The sequence below is a fragment of the Xenopus tropicalis genome, chromosome 3, assembly GCF_000004195.4.
Source record: "Xenopus tropicalis strain Nigerian chromosome 3, UCB_Xtro_10.0, whole genome shotgun sequence".
In the NCBI taxonomy this organism is placed as follows: domain Eukaryota; kingdom Metazoa; phylum Chordata; class Amphibia; order Anura; family Pipidae; genus Xenopus; species Xenopus tropicalis.
The window spans coordinates 2,820,978-2,847,258 of record NC_030679.2 but is presented as its reverse complement, the minus strand read 5'-3'; the positions used below and the strand labels follow the sequence as shown (position 1 = coordinate 2,847,258).

Below are 26,281 nucleotides of genomic sequence, written 5' to 3'. Positions count from 1 at the left end.
GGGGTTTATTTCTTTTTTAATTTGCTCCATTCAGTGGTCTCTTTTGTACTGATTTGCTTTATATTTCTGCTTTTCAGTGGTAGAAATGAGTGGAGGAAAGGGGATCTCACCATCAGCATAGGGAGGGGTTCCTTACTGTAAGGGCAGTCAGGTTATGGGGTTCCCTACCAAGAGAGGGGGAATGAGTGATACATTGGGGGTGGGGAGGAAAGGGGATCTCATCATCAGCATAGGAAGGGGTTCCTTACTGTAAGGGCAGTCAGGTTATGGGGTTCCCTACCAAGAGAGGGGGAATGAGTGATACATTGGGGGTGGGGAGGAAAGGAGATCTCACCATCAGCATAGGAAGGGGTTCCTCACTGTAAGGGCAGTCAGGTTATGGGGTTCCCTACCCAGAGAGGGGGAATGAGTGATACATTGGGGGTGGGGGTGAAAGGGGATCTCACCATCAGCATAGGAAGGGGTTCCTTACTGTAAGGGCAGTCAGGTTATGGGATTCCCTACCAAGAGAGGGGGAATGAGTGATTCATTGGGGGTGGGGAGGAAAGGGGATCTCACCATCAGCATAGGAAGGGGTTCCTTACTGTAAGGGCAGTCAGGTTATGGGATTCCCTACCCAGAGAGGGGGAATGAGTGATACATTGGGGGTGGGGGTGAAAGGGGATCTCACCATCAGCATAGGAAGGGGTTCCTTACTGTAAGGGCAGTCAGGTTATGGGACTCTCTACCAAGAGAGGGGGAATGAGTGATACATTGGGGGTGGGGAGGAAAGGGGATCTCACTATCAGCATAGGAAGGGGTTCCTTACTGTAAGGGCAGTCAGGTTATGGGGTTCCCTACCAAGAGAGGGGGAATGAGTGATTCATTGGGGGTGGGGAGGAAAGGGGATCTCACCATCAGCACAGGAAGGGGTTCCTTACTGTAAGGGCAGTCAGGTTATGGGATTCCCTACCCAGAGAGGGGGAATGAGTGATACATTGGGGGTGGGGGTGAAAGGGGATCTCACCATCAGCATAGGAAGGGGTTCCTTACTGTAAGGGCAGTCAGGTTATGGGACTCTCTACCAAGAGAGGGGGAATGAGTGATACATTGGGGGTGGGGAGGAAAGGGGATCTCACTATCAGCATAGGAAGGGGTTCCTTACTGTAAGGGCAGTCAGGTTATGGGGTTCCCTACCAAGAGAGGGGGAATGAGTGATTCATTGGGGGTGGGGAGGAAAGGGGATCTCACCATCAGCACAGGAAGGGGTTCCTTACTGTAAGGGCAGTCAGGGTATGAGAGTTTACAGGGCAGGAGTTGGCACTACCCGGGCACCAATCGTCTCATTATTTGAGAGGCTCCAGTCATTCCGCTGTTTATCTGCCTAATAAAGTGCAACCCCCCGGGGCTAATCCCCTCTTCAGCCTCTCTGAGCTCCTCACGTTAATGACTAGTGGAGAGAGAGCGGCGCCGGCTCAGCGTCTCCTCATTAAATCGCCCGACGGATCTCACTGGGGAAGGAGGCGCCGCAAATACTATCAATTCAGTCTGGATATAAATATACCGTAAGGGACTTGGCCTTTAATAAATGGCACCTATTGGCTCTGCTGGCTGAATATTAAATCAGTAGGAGGAGCCAGCGAAGATTGCACACAATAAGCTGTACCCCCATACTGTACTGTCTAAGGGAAACACTATGGCACCCCCTACCCATATGTATAAATACAAATATACAGAGAGGGAATGTTCTGGGCACACAATAAGCTGTACCCCCATACTGTACTGTCTAAGGGAAACACTATGGCACCCCCTACCCATATGTATAAATACAAATATACAGAGAGGGAATGTTCTGGGCACACAATAAGCTGTACCCCCATACTGTACTGTCTAAGGGAAACACTATGGCACCCCCTACCCATATGTATAAATACAAATATACAGAGAAGGAATGTTCTGGGCACACAATAAGCTGTACCCCCATACTGTACTGTCTAAGGGAAACACTATGGCACCCCCTACCCATATGTATAAATACAAATATACAGAGAGGGAATGTTCTGGGCACACAATAAGCTGTACCTCCATACTGTACTGTCTAAGGGAAACACTATGGCACCCCCTACCCATATGTATAAATACAAATATACAGAGAAGGAATGTTCTGGGCACACAATAAGCTGTACCCCCATACTGTACTGTCTAAGGGAAACACTATGGCACCCCCTACCCATATGTATAAATACAAATATACAGAGAGGGAATGTTCTGGGCACACAATAAGCTGTACCCCCATACTGTACTGTCTAAGGGAAACACTATGGCACCCCCTACCCATATGTATAAATACAAATATACAGAGAAGGAATGTTCTGGGCACACAATAAGCTGTACCCCCATACTGTACTGTCTAAGGGAAACACTATGGCACCCCCTACCCATATGTATAAATACAAATATACAGAGAAGGAATGTTCTGGGCACACAATAAGCTGTACCCCCATACTGTACTGGCTAAGGGAAACACTATGGCACCCCCTACCCATATGTATAAATACAAATATACAGAGAAGGAATGTTCTGGGCACACAATAAGCTGTACCCCCATACTGTACTGTCTAAGGGAAACACTATGGCACCCCCTACCCATATGTATAAATACAAATATACAGAGAAGGAATGTTCTGGGCACACAATAAGCTGTACCCCCATACTGTACTGTCTAAGGGAAACACTATGGCACCCCCTACCCATATGTATAAATACAAATATACAGAGAGGGAATGCTCTGGGCACACAATAAGCTGTACCCCCATACTGTACTGTCTAAGGGAAACACTATGGCACCCCCTACCCATATGTATAAATACAAATATACAGAGAAGGAATGTTCTGGGCACACAATAAGCTGTACCCCCATACTGTACTGTCTAAGGGAAACACTATGGCACCCCCTACCCATATGTATAAATACAAATATACAGAGAAGGAATGTTCTGGGCAGCTGACAGATGACTGAGCCGGCAGTACACGCACCATCTGCTTCTTCACAGCATTTTCTAAATGAGTTTAAATACAATTCAATTTCTTCTGTTTTTTTTTTCTTTTTTTCCTTCCCAAACGGATCGGCGGAACCATCTGCTGAAGGTTCTATTTGATGCCTCTGTTCCCGGCTGTTAGGGAAATATCTTATGTTTCTGCGTCTCAGCCCTCAGAGGGAGCCTGGATGCGCTTTTATTGGGAGAAGCTTTGCAACAGCCCAGGTGGGGAGGGTCGGGCAGGAACAGCCTGGGCCACTGGGGGAGAGCAATGGAGAGCGGAACTGGGCTTGGGTTCTGGGTCTTTCCCACTGACTGGTGGTCTTCAAACTCACTTGATTCCCTAATAACATCTATAAAGAGGGGTGCACACATACACTGTACTCAATAGAGGTAGCAGTGACCCCCAAAATACTCTTGAGCTCCCCAAAAAGATCAGGTTTGTGGGTAGGGTTGCCACTGCCTGCCCGGGTTTTCAAGGAATCCACCAAATGATGTGAAGATTGACCAGTTGCCGATTGCCACACCATAGTTCCGCCCCTTGATGTCATGGCTCCACCCCTAATGTCACTAGCCCCACCCCCCTCAGGTACCTCCTGCCCTCTTCCCAGAGTGGCAACACCCCCTGCCCCACCGGGTCTATAAAAAGTGGGGAGAAGCTGGGACAGGTAGGGTTCTGGTTGAGAATGGGCGAGTTAGGGTTGGGTGTGTTGCCCTACTATGGTAGCCATGAACAAGTCTTGTTGGTTTTGGTCTTCTCATCTGTAGCGTTGGGTTTGGCTCGGTCTCGGTCCAATTGTCCATTTTGTTTTGTTCTCAACACCTTGCGAATCCTAAATGCTTTCTAGTCTTGGTCTCAAGCTTGACTTGTCCCTCTCTTGCATTGGTCTTCACTTGAACCTTCTCCATTCCAGCCTTGACTCCAGCTTCTGATATTTTGGTCTGGGCTTGGAACTGACATTTGGACTTGAGACTTGGAGCCACTGGCTAAGGTTTGTTCAAGTGGGTCTTATTGGTTACACAATGCAGCCTTCACATGTTTCTTGAGGGAACCCCTTGTTTTGGGCACCAAGACCAACCTGAAGAGCTTGTAGATGGGGTCTACCTACTCATTTGTTCCTTCAAGGACCATCATGGAACCTCATCCTTCTGCTCTTGACTTGGAACTGATACTTTTAAACTTGAACTTGAGATTTGGAGCCACTGGCTAAGGTTTGTTCTGGTGGGTTTGATTGGTTAGACAGTCCAGCCATCACATGATTCTTGAGGGAACCCCTTGTTTTGGGCACCAAGACCAACCTGAAGGGCTTGTAGTTGCGGTCTACCTACTCATTTGTTCCATCATGGAACCTCAAGATCCTTCTGCTCTGTTGATGTAGACTTGGAATTGACACTATTAAACTTGAACTTGAGACTTGGAGCCACTGGCTAAATCCTTTCTAGTCTTGGTCTCAAGCTTGTCCTTTTCTTGCATTGGTCTTCACTTGAACCTTCTCCATTCCAGCCTTGGCTCCATCTTCTGACCTTTTGGTCTTGACTTGGAACTGACACTTATAAACTTGGACTTGGAGCCACTGGCTAAGGTTAGTTCTAGTGGGTCCAATCGGTTACACAGTCCAGCTTTCATATGTTTCTTGAGGGGACCCCTTGTGTTGGGCACCAAGTCCAACCTGAAGGCCTTGTCGTTGAGGGTCTACCGACTCATTTATTCCTTCAAGGACCATCATGGAACCTCAAGATCCTTCTGCTCTTTTGGTCTTGACTTGCAATTGACACTTTTAAACTTGGACTTGAGACTGAGTTCTGGTGGGTCTGACTGGTTGCACAGTCCAGCCTTCACATGTTTCTTGAGGGAACCCCTTGTTTTGGGCACCAAGACCAACTTGAAGGGCTTGTAGTTGTGGTCTACCTACTCATTTGTTCCTTCAAGGACCATCATGGAACCTCAAGATCCTTCTGCTCTGTTGGTGTAGACTTGGAATTGACACTATTAAACTTGAACTTGAGACTTGGAGCCACTGCCTAAATCCTTTCTAGTCTTGGTCTCAAGCTTGACTTGTCCTTCTCTTGCATTGGTCTTCACTTGAACCTTCTCCATTTCAGCCTTGGCTCCATCTTCTGACCTTTTGGTCTGGACTTGGAACTGACACTTATAAACTTGGACTTGAGACTTGGAGCCACTGGCTAAGGTTAGTTCTAGTGGGTCCAATCGGTTACACAGTCCAGCCTTCACATGTTTCTTGAGGGAACCCCTTGTGTTGGGCACCAAGACCAACCTGAAGGCCTTGTCAATGGGGTCTACCTACTCATTTATTCCTTCAAGGACCATCATGGAACCTCAAGATCCTTCTTCTCTTTTGGTCTTGACTTGCAATTGACACTTTTAAACTTGGACTTGAGACTGAGTTCTGGTGGGTCTGACTGGTTGAACAGTCCAGCCTTCACATGTTTCTTGAGGGAACCCCTTGTGTTGGGCACCAAGACCAACCGGAAGGACTTGTAGTTGTGGTCAACCTACAAGGGCCATCATGGAACCTCAAGATGTTAGCCATTGGGGGGGCATATTGTGTATAATTGCGACCGTGGTCCCTAAGTTTCTGGGACTTGTAGTTCATCTATAGATAGAAGGCTACATTTTCAGCCTCCCTGGGGGGTACTTGGTGGGGGTAGGTGGGGGGTAGCAGAACTAAATAAAGAATCCATCCATTATTTAGCTACAAATTGCCGCGAGTTGGACCCTTCCCGGCGCCGCGTCTCGGGGTTGTGCTCTCGCACAAAATGAGCACTTTCTATCTATAGTCCATTCATCAGATGTTGACAGTTGCCATGGAAACACATCAGGGATCTGAGCGTCGCTCGTCTCCACCTGGGTTTCTCCGGCTCGGGGCGCAGAGACCGAGGGGCTCGGGGGGGGTAAAGGTTAAAGTGCCAGTTGGTCTGGGGGTGGGGATTAGCCACGGGGCTACCGATTTCCCACAATGCAATGGAGCAAGTAGGATAAACCAAACCCATCTTGGGGCATAAACTAGACACCGGTCCCTACTGACCCAAAGAGCTTACAATCAATAATAAGAACAACCTCTGACTCTGGCACTTTCATCCCTGGACGCAAGGGGTTAATGCCCCAGAGCTACAATGATGGCGGAATTCTACGGAAAAAATGGTGCATTGTGGGTAAAAAAATAATGGCAATTTGTGTAGGAATATACTGCGCTTTGGCCCCTCCCACTCGGGAACTCGCATCTCATGATACGGCCGGGGTCGTATTTACCATAACGCCGCCATCGCCGGAGAATTCCGGAATCCCAGGGGAGCGCTGATTACAGTCTCATTGGGGTAATAATCCCGCAGGATTGATGGGTTAATCTGCCCATTTAACTGCCGCTGTCACAGATACTGAGGCCCCCGCGGCCCCCACTCGCCATTAAACCTGCAATTACTGCTTTGTACTCACTCAGTAGCGCAATGCCCACGGAACCTTCTATAGGCCCTTTGTACTGCCCGGAATGTTCTCTGTATTGCACCTGAACTGCACACAGGCAGATAGAATGATAGATAGATAGATAGATAGAATGATAGACGATAGATAGATAGAATGATAGATAGAATAATAGATGATAGATAGATAGATAGATAGAATGATTGATGATAGATAGATAGATAGAATGATAGATGATAGATAGATAGATAGAATGATAGACGATAGATAGATAGAATGATAGATAGAATAATAGATGATAGATAGATAGATAGATAGAATGATTGATGATAGATAGATAGATAGATAGAATGATAGAATTATAGATAGATAGATAGAATGATAGATGATAGATAGATAGATAGAATGATAGACGATAGATAGATAGAATGATAGATAGAATAATAGATGATAGATAGATAGATAGATAGATAGATAGAATGATAGATAGATAGATAGATAGAATGATAGAATGATAGATGATAGATAGATAGATAGATAGATAAATAGAATGATAGACAATAGATAGATAGAATGATAGATAGAATAATAGATGATAGATAGATAGATAGATAGATAGAATGATTGATGATAGATAGATAGATAGATAGATAGATAGAATGATAGATAGAATGATAGATAGATAGAATAATAGATGATAGATAGATAGATAGATAGAATGATAGATGATAGATAGATAGATAGATAGATAGATAGATAGATAGAATGATTGATGATAGATAGAATGATAGACAATAGATAAAATGATAGATGATAGATAGAATGATAGATGATAGATAGAATGATAGATGATAGATAGATAGATAGATAGATAGATAGATAGAATGTTAGATGATAGATAGAATGATAGATGATAGATAGATAGATAGATAGATAGATAGGGAAAGGGAGCAGCCCAGGGGCAGGAAGTACAGAGAATCAGAGCTCTGTACCTGGGTAAGTCCTGGGGGAGATTGGATTCACTTACCCAGGGGGAGGTTCCTGCCTGACCATGGGAAAGAGAGCAGCCCAGGAGCAGGAAGTACAGAGAATCAGAGCTCTGTACCGGGGTAAGTACTGGGGGGAGATTGGATTCACTTACCCAGGGGGAGGTTCCTGCCTGACCATGGGAAAGAGAGCAGCCCAGGAGCAGGAAGTACAGAGAATCAGAGCTCTGTACCTGGGTAAGTACTGGGGGGAGATTGGATTCACTTACCCAGGGGGAGGTTCCTGTCTGACCATGGGAAAGAGAGCAGCCCAGGAGCAGGAAGTACAGAGAATCAGAGCTCTGTACCTGGGTAAGTACTGGGGGGAGATTGGATTCACTTACCCAGGGGGAGGTTCCTGCCTGACCATGGGAAGGAGAGCAGCCCAGGAGCAGGAAGTACAGAGAATCAGAGCTCTGTACCTGGGTAAGTACTGGGGGGAGATTGGATTCACTTACCCAGGGGGGGGTTCCTGCCTGACCATGGGAAAGAGAGCAGCCCAGGAGCAGGAAGTACAGAGAATCAGAGTTCTGTACCTGGGTAAGTACTGGGGGGGATTGGATTCACTTACCCAGGGGGGGGTTCCTGCCTGACCATGGGAAAGAGAGCAGCCCAGGAGCAGGAAGTACAGAGAATCAGAGCTCTGTACCTGGGTAAGTACTGGGGGGGATTGGATTCACTTACCCAGGGGGGGGTTCCTGCCTGACCATGGGAAAGAGAGCAGCCCAGGAGCAGGAAGTACAGAGAATCAGAGCTCTGTACCTGGGTAAGTACTGGGGGGGATTGGATTCACTTACCCGGGGGGAGGTTCCTGCCTGACCATGGGAAAGAGAGCAGCCCAGGAGCAGGAAGTACAGAGAATCAGAGTTCTGTACCTGGGTAAGTACTGGGGGGAGATTGGATTCACTTACCCGGGGGGAGGTTCCTGCCTGACCATGGGAAAGAGAGCAGCCCAGGAGCAGGAAGTACAGAGAATCAGAGCTCTGTACCTGGGTAAGTACTGGGGGGAGATTGGATTCACTTACCCAGGGGGAGGTTCCTGCCTGACCATGGGAAAGAGAGCAGCCCAGGAGCAGGAAGTACGTGGATTCAGTTACCCAAGCTGAGTTACCCCTATATATTGTATATACATGTCTCTCTGCTTATGACAATTATTTAGAAATGACCTGACTGGGAGGCTTTGCAGATATTTTTGTTGTTGGAGTACTTTATTGCTCTGAGCGACGCCGGAGGTTCCTTGGCACAGACTTGCGCTTTAATAACTGCGAGTAAATGTTAGCGGCCGACTGCTGTTCCATCTGCTGCACAAACGGCAATTTAAGGTTTAATACATCAATTTATTTGTACAAAACATGCAGAAAGGGGAGAAGGAATGAACGTGTGCGGAGCAATGTGACTGGGGAAGCTGTGATTCCCGAGCAACGGTGCAATTAATCTGCCAGGGATAAATACATAAGCTTTTGTTCCGAGGAAGTAATCGGAGATGGAGCCCCCGTCTAATTGGTCGGATCAGGTGACCTGAACAAGCCAAATGGTATTTGCACAAAGGAAATTGCTAGGAGCCAAGAAGGGGTGAGTGAGTTGAATATTGGCTGGTTGGTAGGATATTATTACATTGGTACAGTGCCCAGGGTTAGTGGGGGGCACTATTGCCCTGTGGGGCCCTTGGCAGAAACTGATCAACGTGACATGCCATGGCCAGTTGCCCCCGGTAGGGTTAGAGACAGACGGAAGCCACTACTAACTGGTGCCAAGATATTAAAGCACAGGGAGGTCATAGGTAGGTAATTCCCTGGCTGGGGTAGGTCCCAATTGATGAAATGGATAGTGGGTATCTGGGCCGAGCAAGGCGGGAATTTACCAATAACTTTCCAATGGATGCCCAAGTAAAGGATGAACATGGTGGAAACACCGGTGGCAGGTTCCTAGTGCTGTGGGGAGAGGAACAACCAAGGTAGCCATAAAGAATTGGTGCCCAAGAAGTGGGACAATCAGGAGGAATCCATAGATTATGGATGGTTAGATGTTTACTCAGACTTGAGCCTTAGATAATGGGGGCAAAGTAAGAAGATACTCATGGTTAATACCCAGATAGGGAGTGAATGAGCAGGGAGGTGTGCAGCACTAAAGCCCAGGCATAGAACAAGATGGAATCCTTGGATAATCAGTGAAAGAAGCCTTGGATGGAGAGTCAGGAAGAGAATGATTCAAGCGGAAGTTATGGACGGACTGTATCCAGGAAGAGATTGAGTTAGATGGCATCAATGGATAGAAGATATCCAGGCAGAGCCTGAGTCAGATTGAAGTCATAGATGAACGGTATCCAGGCAGAGATTGAGACAGGTGAATGCCATGGATGGAAGGAAATCAGGTAAAGATCAATTCAGGTAGAAGCCTGAGTTTGGGTGAAAGCCATAGATAGTTATCCAGGCACAGTTAGAAGGAGCCAAAGAATGGAAGGTATCAAGGTAGAGATCGAGTCAGGGGGAAGCCATGGATGGAAGGTATCCAGGTAGAGATTAAGTCAGATGGAAGTTATGGATGGAAAGTATACAGGGAGAGATTGAGTAAGGCAGGGGTTATCGATGGAAGGTATCCAGGCAGAGATGGAGTCAGATGGAAGCCATGAAGGGAATATATCTAGGTAGGAATAAAGAAAGCCATAAATAGCAGGTTTCCAGGGTCAGATTGAGATAGGTGAAAGCCATGGATGAAAGGTCTCCAAGGAGAGGTCGAGAGATGGAAGCCATGGATGGAAGGTGTCCAAGGAGAGGTCAAGATATGGAAGCCATGGATGGAAGGTGTCCAAGGAGAGGTTGAGAGATGGAAGCCATGGATGGAAGGTGTCCAAGTCGAGAGATGGAAGCCATGGATGGAAGGTGTCCAAGGAGAAGTCAAGAGATGGAAGCCATGGATGGAAGGTGTCCAAGGTGAGGTCGAGAGATGGAAGCCATGGATGGAAGGTGTCCAAGGAGAAGTCTAGAGATGGAAGCCATGGATGGAAGGTGTCCAAGGTGAGGTCGAGAGATGGAAGCCATGGATGGAAGGTGTCTAGGCAGACATTAAGTCAGATGGAAGTTATGGATAGAAAGTATATAGGGAGAGATTGAGTAAGGCAGAGGTTATCGATGGAAGGTATCCAGGCAGAGATGGAGTCATATGGAAGCCATGAAGGGAATATATCTGGGTAGGAATAAAGAAAGCCATAGATGGAAGGTTTCCAGGGTCAGATTCAGATAGGTGAAAGCCATGGATGGAAGGTCTCCAAGGAGAGACTGGCAGAGGTTATGAATGGAAGGAATCCAGGTTTGAGATCGAGTCAGGAGGAAGCCATGGATGGCAGGTATTAAGGATTGTCACATGGGGGCCATAGGTGGTTGGTATCCATGAAGAGATTACAATCAGGTGGAAATTATGATGGTCAGTGTCAGTGTATTGGAAGAAACAGCTGGAAGCCATGGATGTCAGTATTGAGGCACAGGAGGTTTCAGGGAGGGTTTGGGCCAAGTGGAAGGCAAATAGGGTCGGATTTCTTATCTAACGGGAAGTTTCCAAGTGCCATTTAAGATGCTGCAAAAAATCAAAATAAGATTATGTGAAGAAAAAAAAACAAACCCAGTGATTCTATGAGAATATCTCATTAAAGAATTGGATTGTTCCATTAATAAACTGGGATTTAATTCCAGGCCCGGGGCTCAGTCTTTTAAATGAATATAGAATTTATATAAACTGCTTTGCATATTTAATTTAATCAACAGAAATGAATCAAATTATCTCCAACCGACGAGTCTGATTGCTCCAACTCTGCACCCATATTCCTTATTCTATCAGTTCCACTCCTCATTTATTCTTTATATGTAACGATTCCCTTCTAAAATGAAAAATAAAAAAAAATCCCCAAACTGTCCCTTTTTTTATTGTCTGCCCCCATGAAACAAGGAAGCATTGCTATATTATTTCAATAGCAACAATTCCAAAGTTAGAAAAAAATGAAGCAAATTTTAAAAAAAAATACAATAAACTGATAAAAAACAAACTGAAGAAATAAATAAATAAAAAAAATTAAATAACACATATATAAATATTAATAATCAAATAAAAAATAAAATATAAAATAAAATAATATAAAAAATAAATAAAATAAGATAAGAATGTAAAATAAAAAAAATAAATTGAAATAAATAAATAAAAATAAATAGCATATAAAATATATAAATATTAATAATAAAATATAAATAAAGTAATATAATATAAAAAATAAAATAATATGATATAAAATAAAAAAAACTGAAGAAATAAATAAATAAAAATAAACAATTGAAATAACACTAAATATATAAATATTAATAATGAAATATAAAATAAAAATAATAAAATATAAAAATAAAAAATAAAATAAAATCATATCAAATAAATAAAAAAATACAAAAATAAACTGAAGAAATAAATGAATAAATAGCACATAAAAATATATAAATATTAATAATGAAATATAAAAGAAAAATAATAAAATAAAAAAATAAGATAAAAAATAAAATAAAATAATATAAAAAAATAAACTGAAGAAACAAATGAATAAATAGCACATAAAATATATAAATATTAATAATAAAATATAAAGTAAAAATAATAAAATATCAAAATAAAATAATATGATATAAAGAAATAAATAAATAAAAAATAAAAAAATGAAATAACAAAATATATAAATATAAATAATGAAATATAAAATAAAAACAATAAATTGAAAAATTAAAAAATAAAATAAAATCATATAAAATAAATAAAAAAACAAAAATAAACTGAAGAAATAAAAAGCATATAAAATATATAAATATTAATAATAAAATATAAATAAAGTAATATAATATAAAAAATAAAATAATATGATATAAAATAAAAAAAACTGAAGAAATAAATAAATAAAAATAAACAATTGAAATAACACTAAATATATAAATATTAATAATGAAATATAAAATAAAAATAATAAAATATAAAAATAAAAAATAAAATAAAATCATATCAAATAAATAAAAAAATACAAAAATAAACTGAAGAAATAAATGAATAAATAGCACATAAAAATATATAAATATTAACAATGAAATATAAAATAAAAATAATAAAATAAAAAAATAAGATAAAAAATAAAATAAAACAATAAAAAAAAAATAAACTGAAGAAACAAATGAATAAATAGCACATAAAATATATAAATATTAATAATAAAATATAAAGTAAAAATAATAAAATATCAAAATAAAATAATATGATATAAAGAAATAAATAAATAAAAAATAAAAAAATGAAATAACAAAATATATAAATATAAATAATGAAATATAAAATAAAAACAATAAATTGAAAAATTAAAAAATAAAATAAAATCATATAAAATAAATAAAAAAAACAAAAATAAACTGAAGAAATAAAAAGCATATCAAATATATAAATATTAATAATAAAATATAAATAAAATAATATAATATAAAAAATAAAATAATATGATATAAAATAAAAAAAAACTGAAGAAATAAATAAATAAAAAATAAAATAACACAAAATATATAAATATTAATCATGAAATATAAAATAAAAATAATAAAATATAAAAATAAAAAAATAAGATAAAAAATAAAATAAAATCATATAAAATAAATACAACAAATACAAACTGAAGAAATGAATAAATAGCACATAAAATATATAAATATTAATAATGAAATATAAAAAAATTATATAAAAATGTAAAAAAAAACCAATAAAATAAACTGAAGAAATAAAAAAATAAACTGAACAAATAAATAGCATATAAAATATATGAATATTTATAATGAAATAAAAATAAAATAATTTTAAAATAAAATTATGTAAAATATGTAAAAAAAATTAAAAAAATAAACTGCTGTCCCTTCTGTCGCACACTTGGGGGTCCATTTACTAACCATCCAAATTTTTTACTCGATTTGAATTTTTAGCAATAAAAAAAGTGTGATTTTTGCGAGATTTACTATGCGTCTAAACGGCTAAAAGTCGCTGGTCACTTTAGCTGCAAATTCATGCCTGGCCTAAAAATTCACTCAGCACTAGTAGTTACCCATATATTGTGTTTTTCATCTTCAGGCAGGCGGAGCTCAGAAAGGAACCAGGAAGCAGAGAGACATATAAACTTCCTGAGTTCATGTAGAATCAATGGCCGATGTCCCTTTCCTTTTGTCTCAAAACTTTTGCTGCTGGTTTTTGTGCTCCAATTTGAAAAAAGTTGCGGTTTTGGACAATTCAAAAAACTATATTTTTTTGCGACTTTTTCAGATTTATTTTTTTTTAGTAAATGTCAGACACTCGAGGAAATGAGTCGAATTCCCTGCCGCAGGGAAGAGCTCATATTCCGGCCGGACGCGCTCTATAAAGCCTCGGCGAGGTGACATTTAGAAGGGAGGATTTAGTGGCTGCGCCTATTGATGAAATGTGATATTTACTGAGATCTCAGACCGATCGATTATTTAGGAAACACCAAATCTATTTGTGGGTTTTTTATGAATTGTGTTGCGGATATTTGTACCAGGAAATCCCGCGTGTCCTTATATGGCGCATAAAGGGGAAGTCAAACCTTTTGTTTTTATCGTTATTAAGAGAATAAATTGGGAATCACAAGGTCATTTATCTTCCGTGGTTTCCGTGGCCCAGTGGACATAGAGGTTTAATAGATAAGCACAGGGTCGGACTGGGGGGTGCAGGACCTACTGGGGGGCCCCCATACAACCCTAGGGGCCGACCACCCAAGCCCCTCCCCCCAGCGTGCATTCAATTTTACTAAGCTGCCCACCCAATCCTCTTCCATAGTGATGAGCGAATCTGCCGCATTTCGCCGAATAATTAGCGAATCTTTCAATAGCAAAAAATTTGTCGCACATGTAACGACATTTTTGCGCCCACGCCCATTTCGCAAAAAAAATCCACCAATGGCGATACAGCAAAAAAATGTACCTATTACTACTCTTCCACCCCAGCGTTCGTATACTAGGTGCCCCCACCAGCTGCGTCCCCCGCATCCCCCCACAAGGGGGCCCCTGCCGCTCCCCCCTTGCCCCCCGCAGTGGCCCCCGCCACCCGCCCCACATCCTCCACTGAACATGCAAGTGAAACGCGTCAGGGGAGGACACTGGTGGCCGGGGGACCACTAACCAGTAGTAATGAGCAAATTTTTTCGGCAGGTATGGATTCGCAGCAAATTTCCGCATTTCGCCATGGGCGAATTGTTTCGCCAAACTTCCGTGAAAATTTGTTGCGGAAAAATTTGTCGCGTGTAAATTTTTAATGTCATGTGTCAAATTGGGTGTGGTCGCGTAAAAAACAGGTGCGGCCGCGTCAAAAAGCGCGGGCGACAAAAAAAACCGCAGGCAACTAAAAAGATGTGGTGGACAAAAAAAATTGTGCGACAAATGCGTTTCGCGAATTTTTCGCCGTTTTCGTTCAGATTCAGTTCAGTCTTCGGAGTTTTGCTGGGAACCCGTGCCTGCCCAAAAAATTAAGTAGTTTCCCCTAGATTGTATTTTTCATCTATCTGAGGAAAGCTGCCATCTTGTTTGCTACTGCCCCACCCACTTCAGGTAGGCGGAGCTCCGAGGGGAAGCAGGAAGCAGAACAGATAGGAAAGTGCCATTTATTAGAGGGGAAAGGGGTTGTTTTGGGGAAATCCATCTTCTCCAGTTTCTCCTCCAACTTTTTGTTCTTAAGACGTATTTATAAAGCGCCAACGTATTCAGGATTCCTGTACATCCCATGTAATATCATCGGAACCATCCAATAGCAGAGCAGGGGGTAAGTAACAGAGGGGAGGGGGTAAGTAACAGAGGGGGGGGAAGTAACAGAGGGGGGGTAAATAACATGTAATATCATCGGAACCATCCAATAGCAGAGCAGGGGGTAAGTAACAGAGGGGAGGGGGTAAGTAACAGAGGGGAGGGGGTAAGTAACAGAGGGGGGGGAAGTAACAGAGGGGGGTAAGTAACAGAGGGGGGGGGTAAATAACATGTAATATCATCGGAACCATCCAATAGCAGAGCAGGGGGTAAGTAACAGAGGGGAGGGGGTAAGTAACAGAGGGGTGGGGGGAAGTAACAGAGGGGGGGGAAGTAACAGAGGGGGGTAAGTAACAGAGGGGGGGGGTAAATAACATGTAATATCATCGGAACCATCCAATAGCAGAGCAGGGGGTAAGTAACAGAGGGGAGGGGGGTAAGTAACAGAGGGGGGGGTAAATAACATGTAATATCATCGGAACCATCCAATAGCAGAGCAGGGGGTAAGTAACAGAGGGGAGGGGGTAAGTAACAGAGGGGAGGGGGGAAGTAACAGAGGGGGGGGAAGTAACAGAGGGGGGTAAGTAACAGAGGGGGGGTAAATAACATGTAATATCATCGGAACCATCCAATAGCAGAGCAGGGGGTAAGTAACAGAGGGGAGGGGGTAAGTAACAGAGGGGAGGGGGTAAGTAACAGAGGGGAGGGGGTAAGTAACAGAGGGGGGGGGAAGTAACAGAGGGGGGGTAAATAACAGAGGGGGGGGTAAGTAACAGAGGGGAGGTAAATAACAGAGGGGGGATAAGTAACAGAGGGGGGGTAAGTAACAGAGGGGCCGCCTTCTGCTCCTTTATGGAACCTGCTCTGCTATTGGATGGTTCAGATGATATTACATGTTATTTACCCCCCCTCTGTTACTTACTCCCCTCTGTTACTTCCCCCCCCTCTGTTACTTACCCCTCCCCTCTGTTACTTACCCCCTCCCCTCTGTTACTTACCCCCTGCTCTGCTATTGGATGGTTCCGATGATATTACATGGGATGTACAGGAATCCTGAATACGTTGGCGCTTTATAAATACGTCTTAAGAACAAAAAGTTGGAGGAGAAACTGGAGAAGATGGATTTCCCCAAAACAACCCCTTTCCCCTCTAATAAATGGCACTTTCCTATCTGTTCTGCTTCCTGCTTCCCCTCGGAGCTCCGCCTACCTGAAGTGGGTGGGGCAGTAGCAAACAAGATGGCAGCTTTCCTCAGATAGATGAAAAATACAATCTAGGGGAAACTACTTAATTTTTTGGGCAGGCACGGGTTCCCAGCAAAACTCCGAAGACTGAACTGAATCTGAACGAAAACGGCGAAAAATTCGCGAAACGCATTTGTCGCACAATTTTTTTTGTCCACCACATCTTTTTAGTTGCCTGCGGTTTTTTTTGTCGCCCGCGCTTTTTGACGCGGCCGCACCCGTTTTTTACGCGACCACGCCCAATTTGACACATGACATTAAAAATTTACACGCGACAAATTTTTCCGCAACAAATTGTTACTTACCCCCTCCCCTCTGTTACTTACCCCCCTCTGTTACTTACCCCCTCCCCTCTGTTACTTACCCCCCTCTGTTACTTACCCCCTCCCCTCTGTTACTTACCCCCCTCTGTTACTTACCCCCTCCTCTCTGTTACTTACCCCCTCCCCTCTGTTACTTACCCCCTCCCCTCTGTTACTTACCCCCCTCTGTTACTTACCCCCTCCCCTCTGTTACTTACCCCCTCCCCTCTGTTACTTACCCCCTCCCCTCTGTTACTTGCCCCCTCCCCTCTGTTACTTACCCCCTCCCCTCTGTTACTTACCCCCCTCTGTTACTTACCCCCTCCCCTCTGTTTACCCTTTACTACCCCCTCTCTGTTACTTACCCCCCTCCCCTCTGTTACTTACCCCCTCCCCTCTGTTACCCTTTACCCCCTCCCCTCTGTTACTTACCCCCCCTCTGTTACTTACCCCCCTCCCCTCTGTTTACTTACCCCCCCTCTGTTACTTACCCCCTCCCCTCTGTTACTTACCCTCTCTCTGTTACTTACCCCCTCCCCTCTGTTACTTACCCCCTCCCCTCTGTTACTTACCCCCCCTCTGTTACTTACCCCCTCCCCTCTGTTACTTACCCCCCTCTGTTACTTACCCCCTCCCCTCTGTTACTTACCCCCTCCCCTCTGTTACTTTACCCCCCTCTGTTACTTACCCCCTCCCCTCTGTTTACTTACCCCCCCTCTGTTACTTACCCCCTCCCCTCTGTTACTTACCCTCTCTCTGTTACTTACCCCCTCCCCTCTGTTACTTACCCCCTCCCCTCTGTTACTTACCCTCTCTCTGTTACTTACCCCCTCCCCTCTGTTACTTACCCCCTCCCCTCTTATTCTTACCCCCCCTCTGTTACTTACCCCCCCCTGGGCTGTTTGGGTTTCTCCGGATAATTGGGCTTAAGCCCCACTTTAATGCCTGATGTAGTTCATAGTGGTTTTCTTCCCCTTTAAACTGTCTCTGGGCTTTCGAGATCTCAAGTGCCGTCTCCTGTGCTTTTGGGAATAGACAGGGAGGGGGTCAGTCACTCACCCCGGGGGGGGGGGGTTATTGCTTGGGAGACAGGGCCGGTGTTTAACTGATGGGGCAAATAAAGCCGAATTATTGGGAACTCAAGATTGACTTCATTCGTTGCATTGATTTCTGCCGCTTGGAGAGACAGCAAATGGCGTCTGTCTCGCTCCTCTCATTAACTGTCACTCCGGGGGATTAATGATAAGGGACAGTCACATCCAAAAAGGGGAGTTTAACGGGAAATCCTTTGTCTCTAGGGACGAGCTGCTCTTGGCAACAGAGGGTTAACTGTGACAGGTGCCTATTCCCCCCTCCATATAGCGCTTCTTTGATGCATTGTGGGAAATATTACCGAAATCCACCGTGACACCACATATCCCATGGTTGCTATGGGTTAGTGCTCCTGGGCAACCTCGGTGCCTTTGGTTCTATATTGGGATTCCTGACGCGTTTTGTGCCTTAATTCAACGCAATAAACTAATACAGTTATTGGACCTGATATCCAAAATGCTTGGGTCTTCTGGATAAGGGATCTTTCCGTAATTTGGATCTCCATAACTTAAGTCTGCTGCAAATCATTTAAATATTGAATAAACCCAATAGGGCTGTTCTGCCCCAATAAGGGGTAATTATATCTTAGTTGGGATCAAGTACAGGTACTGTTTTATTATTACAGAGAAAAGGGAATCATTTAACCATGAAATAAACCCAATAGGGCTGTTCTGCCCCAATAAGGGGTAATTATATCTTAGTTGGGATCAAGTACAGGTACTGTTTTATTATTACAGAGAAAAGGGAATCATTTAACCATGAAATAAACCCAACAGGACTGTTCTGCCCCAATAAGGGGTAATTATATCTTAGTTGGGATCAAGTACAGGTACTGTTTTATTATTACAGAGAAAAGGGAATCATTTAACCATTAAATAAACCCAATAGGACTGTTCTGCCCCCAATAAGGGGTAATTATATCTTAGTTGGGATCAAGTACAGGTACTGTTTTATTATTACAGAGAAAAGGGAATCATTTAACCATTAAATAAACCCAATAGGGCTGTTCTGCCCCCAATAAGGGGTAATTATATCTTAGTTGGGATCAAGTACAGGTACTGTTTTATTATTACAGAGAAAAGGGAATCATTTAACCATGAAATAAACCCAATAGGGCTGTTCTGCCCCCAATAAGGGGTAATTATATCTTAGTTGGGATCAAGTACAGGTACTGTTTTATTATTACAGAGAAAAAGGAATCATTTAACCATTAAATAAACCCAATAGGGCTGTTCTGCCCCCAATAAGGGGTAATTATATCTTAGTTGGGATCAAGTACAGGTACTGTTTTATTATTACAGAGAAAAAGGAATCATTTAACCATTAAATAAACCCAATAGGACTGGATACCTGTTGCCTCGGGGGTATGTGATGCACATTTGGGGGGCTCCTGCTTCCCCCCGACACCCCCATACTATGTCTCTATACAAAACCCCTGAATCTCACCTCGGGGGTCACAATAGTTGTTATAATCTGTTTGTTGGCACAGAACTGGGTTCTGGTTCCGGTACTGTCCGGCCAACCCGAGCGCATTCTGCCCCACTGGGATCTCATTACATTGTGTTTTCCTGTCGTTTTATATTAAATCCAATGTTAATATTTCCGCTCAGATTCCCTATTAGCAGCGCAATTTATTTTCTGTTCTTTTCTCCGCTCAGAGACTTTGGGAGAGATCTGCGAGGCCCCGACAAATCCCTCCACCCGGTAATAAATGAGCCAATATCCATTCTGTGCCACTTCTGCCAACTGCCACCCGTTTACATGAACATCTGTTCCACCGACTGTTTAAACCTTTTCACTTCACAGGTTTTTCAAATCCTCTACAGAATTTCAGTCTCATATCCAGAAATTATAGATTCCTCCACTGAACTGGTCATTGTCATAACTGGAATAATCAGCTTGCGCTTCATTGTCTGTGTGCCCAGAGCATTCCATCTCTGTATATTTGTATTTATACATATGGATAGGGGGTGCCATAGTGTTTCCCTTAGACAGTACAGTATGGGGGTACAGCTTATTGTGTGCCCAGAACATTCCCTCTCTGTATATTTGTATTTATACATATGGGTAGGGGGTGCCATAGTGTTTCCCTTAGACAGTACAGTATGGGGTACAGCTTATTGTGTGCCCAGAACATTCCCTCTCTGTATATTTGTATTTATACATATGGGTAGGGGGTGCCATAGTGTTTCCCTTAGACAGTACAGTATGGGGGTACAGCTTATTGTGTGCCCAGAGCATTCCATCTCTGTATATTTGTATTTATACATATGGATAGGGGGTGCCATAGTGTTTCCCTTAGACAGTACAGTATGGGGGTACAGCTTATTGTGTGCCCAGAACATTCCCTCTCTGTATATTTGTATTTATACATATGGGTAGGGGGTGCCATAGTGTTTCCCTTAGACAGTACAGTATGGGGGTACAGCTTATTGTGTGCCCAGAACATTCCCTCTCTGTATATTTGTATTTATACATATGGGTAGGGGTGCCATAGTGTTTCCCTTAGACAGTACAGTATGGGGGTACAGCTTATTGTGTGCCCAGAACATTCCTTCTCTGTATATTTGTATTTATACATATGGGTAGGGGGTGCCATAGTGTTTCCCTTAGACAGTACAGTATGGGGGTACAGCTTATTGTGTGCCCAGAACATTCCCTCTCTGTATATTTGTATTTATACATATGGGTAGGGGGTGCCATAGTGTTTCCCTTAGACAGTACAGTATGGGGGTACAGCTTATTGTGTGCCCAGAACATTCCTTCTCTGTATATTTGTATTTATACATATGGGTAGGGGGTGCCATAGTGTTTCCCTTAGACAGTACAGTATGGGGGTACAGCTTATTGTGTGCCCAGAACATTCCTTCTCTGTATATTTGTATTTATACATATGGGTAGGAGGTGCCATAGTGTTTCCCTTAGACAGTACAGTATGGGGGTACAGCTTATTGTGTGCCCAGAACATTCCTTCTCTGTATATTTGTATTTATACATATGGGTAGGGGGTGCCATAGTGTTTCCCTTAGACAGTACAGTATGGGGGTACAGCTTATTGTGTGCCCAGAACATTCCTTCTCTGTATATTTGTATTTATACATATGGGTAGGGGGTGCCATAGTGTTTCCCTTAGACAGTACAGTATGGGGGTACAGCTTATTGTGTGCCCAGAACATTCCTTCTCTGTATATTTGTATTTATACATATGGGTAGGGGGTGCCATAGTGTTTCCCTTAGACAGTACAGTATGGGGGTACAGCTTATTGTGTGCCCAGAACATTCCTTCTCTGTATATTTGTATTTATACATATGGGTAGGGGGTGCCATAGTGTTTCCCTTAGACAGTACAGTATGGGGGTACAGCTTATTGTGTGCCCAGAACATTCCCTCTCTGTATATTTGTATTTATACATATGGGTAGGGGGTGCCATAGTGTTTCCCTTAGACAGTACAGTATGGGGGTACAGCTTATTGTGTGCCCAGAACATTCCCTCTCTGTATATTTGTATTTATACATATGGGTAGGGGGTGCCATAGTGTTTCCCTTAGACAGTACATTATGGGGGTACAGCTTATTGTGTGCCCAGAACATTCCCTCTCTGTATATTTGTATTTATACATATGGGTAGGGGGTGCCATAGTGTTTCCCTTAGACAGTACAGTATGGGGGTACAGCTTATTGTGTGCCCAGAACATTCCTTCTCTGTATATTTGTATTTATACATATGGGTAGGAGGTGCCATAGTGTTTCCCTTAGACAGTACAGTATGGGGGTACAGCTTATTGTGTGCCCAGAACATTCCCTCTCTGTATATTTGTATTTATACATATGGGTAGGGGGTGCCATAGTGTTTCCCTTAGACAGTACAGTATGGGGGTACAGCTTATTGTGTGCCCAGAACATTCCCTCTCTGTATATTTGTATTTATACATATGGGTAGGGGGTGCCATAGTGTTTCCCTTAGACAGTACAGTATGGGGGTACAGCTTATTGTGTGCCCAGAACATTCCCTCTCTGTATATTTGTATTTATACATATGGGTAGGGGGTGCCATAGTGTTTCCCTTAGACAGTACAGTATGGGGGTACAGCTTATTGTGTGCCCAGAACATTCCTTCTCTGTATATTTGTATTTATACATATGGGTAGGGGGTGCCATAGTGTTTCCCTTAGACAGTACAGTATGGGGGTACAGCTTATTGTGTGCCCAGAACATTCCCTCTCTGTATATTTGTATTTATACATATGGGTAGGAGGTGCCATAGTGTTTCCCTTAGACAGTACAGTATGGGGGTACAGCTTATTGTGTGCCCAGAACATTCCTTCTCTGTATATTTGTATTTATACATATGGGTAGGAGGTGCCATAGTGTTTCCCTTAGACAGTACAGTATGGGGGTACAGCTTATTGTGTGCCCAGAACATTCCCTCTCTGTATATTTGTATTTATACATATGGGTAGGGGGTGCCATAGTGTTTCCCTTAGACAGTACAGTATGGGGGTACAGCTTATTGTGTGCCCAGAACATTCCCTCTCTGTATATTTGTATTTATACATATGGGTAGGGGGTGCCATAGTGTTTCCCTTAGACAGTACAGTATGGGGGTACAGCTTATTGTGTGCCCAGAACATTCCCTCTCTGTATATTTGTATTTATACATATGGGTAGGGGGTGCCATAGTGTTTCCCTTAGACAGTACAGTATGGGGGTACAGCTTATTGTGTGCCCAGAACATTCCTTCTCTGTATATTTGTATTTATACATATGGGTAGGGGGTGCCATAGTGTTTCCCTTAGACAGTACAGTATGGGGGTACAGCTTATTGTGTGCCCAGAACATTCCCTCTCTGTATATTTGTATTTATACATATGGGTAGGAGGTGCCATAGTGTTTCCCTTAGACAGTACAGTATGGGGGTACAGCTTATTGTGTGCCCAGAACATTCCTTCTCTGTACAAGTCTCCTGAGGGAAAGGGGGGGTGAGTCCCAGTTGACACTTTCTATTTGGCTCAATAAAGGAAATTATTGGCCGCTGGAAGCCATTTAGCATGCCAATCGCCAATTAGGGCAAGTCAGTCGGATCAATGATCCCTGATGTCGGTTTAATGAGCTACAAGACGTCTCTATTAACTCCCCATTGGCTGAGGAATCGGTTCCCTGTTACTCTCTGTATTATTGGTTCTGACTCTTTTAAAGGGTAAGTAAATCAGCTTCTTTCTATTGGTTTATTGGTATATATATATATTTGTACAATTTAATACACAAATAACATGACAAAAGCTTCACTTTGCAGCACTTTATTTCTTGCTCAAAATACATAGGAAACAAATCTGTGATATATTGAAATATTTTTCTTTTTTTTTTTCCGTTTTTACAAAATTATGACAAACTGTAAAACTCCGGGACAAATCGTTTCCGAGGCGTCGGCGACATTTTTGCACGATTTTCAAGCGCGGACAATTCGATAAAAATACTAAAACGCCACTTTTTTATTTTTTTTTATTTTTTCGTTCTTTTTGGGGCCGTTGGGTAAAAATGACCCCGTTGGAAATACAATAAATATTCCACGAATTTCACAATTTTTTTTTTCGGCGCGTACAAAAAAGCCAAATACACCATTTTCCGAGGGAAAAAAAACCCCCCATTTTTGGATATAGAATATACAGGTTACAGAAGCTGGAGATATCGATATCACAAACCCCGATTAAAAATTCACATTGTTCGGATACGCCATGATACAAAAAACGCTCAAGTATCGTTATTGGAACACAATCAGCCATAGACAATTAGCACATATAAACCCAAGCACCGCCCCTTTCTCTGCTAGTGACCTGAGAGCAAACCTATAGCTCCGCCCATTTACCGCTCTGATCATGTGATCCCTGGGGAACTCACAACCTCCTTATTTGGGGAGGAAACTGCCAAACGGATAGAACACCCTGGATAGAATCGCTCCTTCTCATTGGTCGAGCCCTTCTGAACAAAGAATATTATTATTAATTACACGGATAGGCAAGTGAGGTTTCCTGGATCGCTGACATGTTGCTGGGTCTGGTTTGCTTAGAAACAACAATATATATAGGGACCGATTAACTCATCCACGAACGGATCGAAAGCGTCCGAATGCGTACAAATTTTTTCGTAATGATCGGTATTTTGCGATTTTTTCGTCGCCGTCGCGACTTTTTCGTAAATCGTCACAACTTTTTCGTAGCCGTTATGACTTGCGCGAATTGCGCGGTATTTTGCGATTTTTCGGTCGCCGTCGCGACTTGTTCGTAAATTGCCGCGACTTTTTCATAGCCGTTACGACTTGCGCGAATTGTCGCAACTTTTTCGTAGCCGTTGCCAAAAAAATTGGAAAGGTTTGCCCGCCGTTTACTAGCGCTCAATATGAAAAAGTCGCGACAATTTGCGCAAGTCGGAACGGCTACGAAAAAGTCTAGACAATTCGCGCAAGTAATAACAGCTACGAAAAAGTCGTGACAATTCGCGCAAGTAATAACAGCTACTAAAAAGTCGTGACAATTCGCGCAAGTCGTAACGGCTACGCAAAAAGCCGCGACAGTTCACGAAAAAGTCGCGCCGGCGACGAAAAAATCGCAAAAAAATACGAAAAAGTCGCAAAATGTTTGTTTACAATCCGATTTTTTCCCATTCGGGATTCGGATTCGTGGATTAGTAAATCAGCCCCATAATTGTTGTTTATAAGCCAAATGTATTCAATTAAAAAAATTCACAAATTTAGGCATTTTTCCATAAAAAATGCCTAAAGGATAATGGAAGCCAATACGGCCCGGCTGCCATTTTGTTTGACACCCCCATCAAAATAATAGATAGAATCGCTCCTTCTCATTGGTCGAGCCCTTCTGAACAAAGAATATTATTAATTACACGGATAGGCAAGTGAGGTTTCCTGGATCGCTGACATGTTGCTGGGTCTGGTTTGCTTAGAAACAACAATATATATATATATTAAAAAAAGCCAAATTTATACAATTTCAAAAAATTCACAAATTTAGGCAATTTCCGCAAAAAATGCCTAAAGGATAATGGAAGCTAATACGGCCCTGGCTGCCATTTTGTTTGACACCCCCATCAAAATAAAAGCGTTTGCCCCAGGCTGATGAACCTCTTCTATAGAGAATGTGCTAGACCCTTTGGTCTAGAACTTGTGGATGAGCCAAATTTTTCGCCAAATTCCTTCCATGGACTCCAGTTTTTAGAGCTTTTGTAACCAGGGTCGGACTGGCCCAATGGGAAAAGGCCCTGCTGGCCAATGGGTGCACCAGTGCTCCTACCCTCCCATTGCAGTCGCAAGTGTAGGGGAGTGGCTTAGTATTGTGGTAGGACCTCCCAACTGGGATTGAATCTCTAAATATGAACAAGGTTCCATTTGAGGTTCCCTTTGAGATTGAGACATTTGACCACCATAATATTCTGATTGGAGGGGAAGCTGAGGTAGTAGAAGGACCATCACTATCAGACTTGCAGGACTGTATTGTAGTTATGGTGAGTTCAAGTAGAAACATACCCCCCCACCATGCAATATTCTCCTTTGAAATAACCCAACCACCATATAAAGTTTACTTCTGACTCATGATGGTGAATGCCGCCATTTTGTGCTCAGACACTCAATGAGAGCTTCTACTGCTCATGTAGGTCCCCCCCCGCCGGACCCCCAACATATTTTGGTTGCAAGGAGGGGAGGGGTCAATGCAACAGTATTTCTTGTTCACATGGCTTCAAAAGAGTCCATATTGGAGGCCATATTGGCCTCTTTCCAATATGGCCTCCAATGTGGACTCTTTCTTTTGAAGCCATGTGAACAAGAACTACTGTTGCATTGACCCCTCCCCTCCAATATGGCCTCCAATATGGACTCTTTTGAAGTCATGTGAACACAAACTACCATTGCATTGACCCCTCCCCTCCAATATGGCCTCCAATATGGACTCTTTTGAAGCCATGTGAACAAGAACTACCATCGTATTGACCCCTCCCCTCCAATATGGCCTCTAATATGGACTCTTTTGAAGCCATGTGAACAAGAACTAACGTTGCATTGACCCCTCCCCTCCAATATGGACTTTTCTGAAGCCATGTGAACAAGAACTACCGTTGCATTGACCCCTCCCCTCGCTGGAACCAAAATATGAGCAGTAGAAGCTGTCATTGAGTGTCTGAGCACAAAATGGCCTCCAATATGGACTCTTTTGAAGCCATGTGAACAAGAACTACCATTGCATTGACCCCTCCCCTCCAATATGGACTCTTTTGAAGCCATGTGAACAAGAACTACCGTTGCATTGACCCCTCCCTTCATTGGAACCAAAATATGTTGGGGGTCCGGGGG

General features: G+C 42.8%; 1 protein-coding gene across 1 annotated transcript in view; it reads left to right on the top strand.

The window, feature by feature from the left end:
* stk38l (serine/threonine kinase 38 like) overlaps nt 1-26,281 on the top strand; it is a gene marked incomplete at its 3' end in the record, with an annotated part of 387,778 nt that overhangs the window by 167,005 nt on the left and 194,492 nt on the right. Inside the window, 1 exon segment of the mRNA NM_001006752.3 lies at nt 20,475-22,700.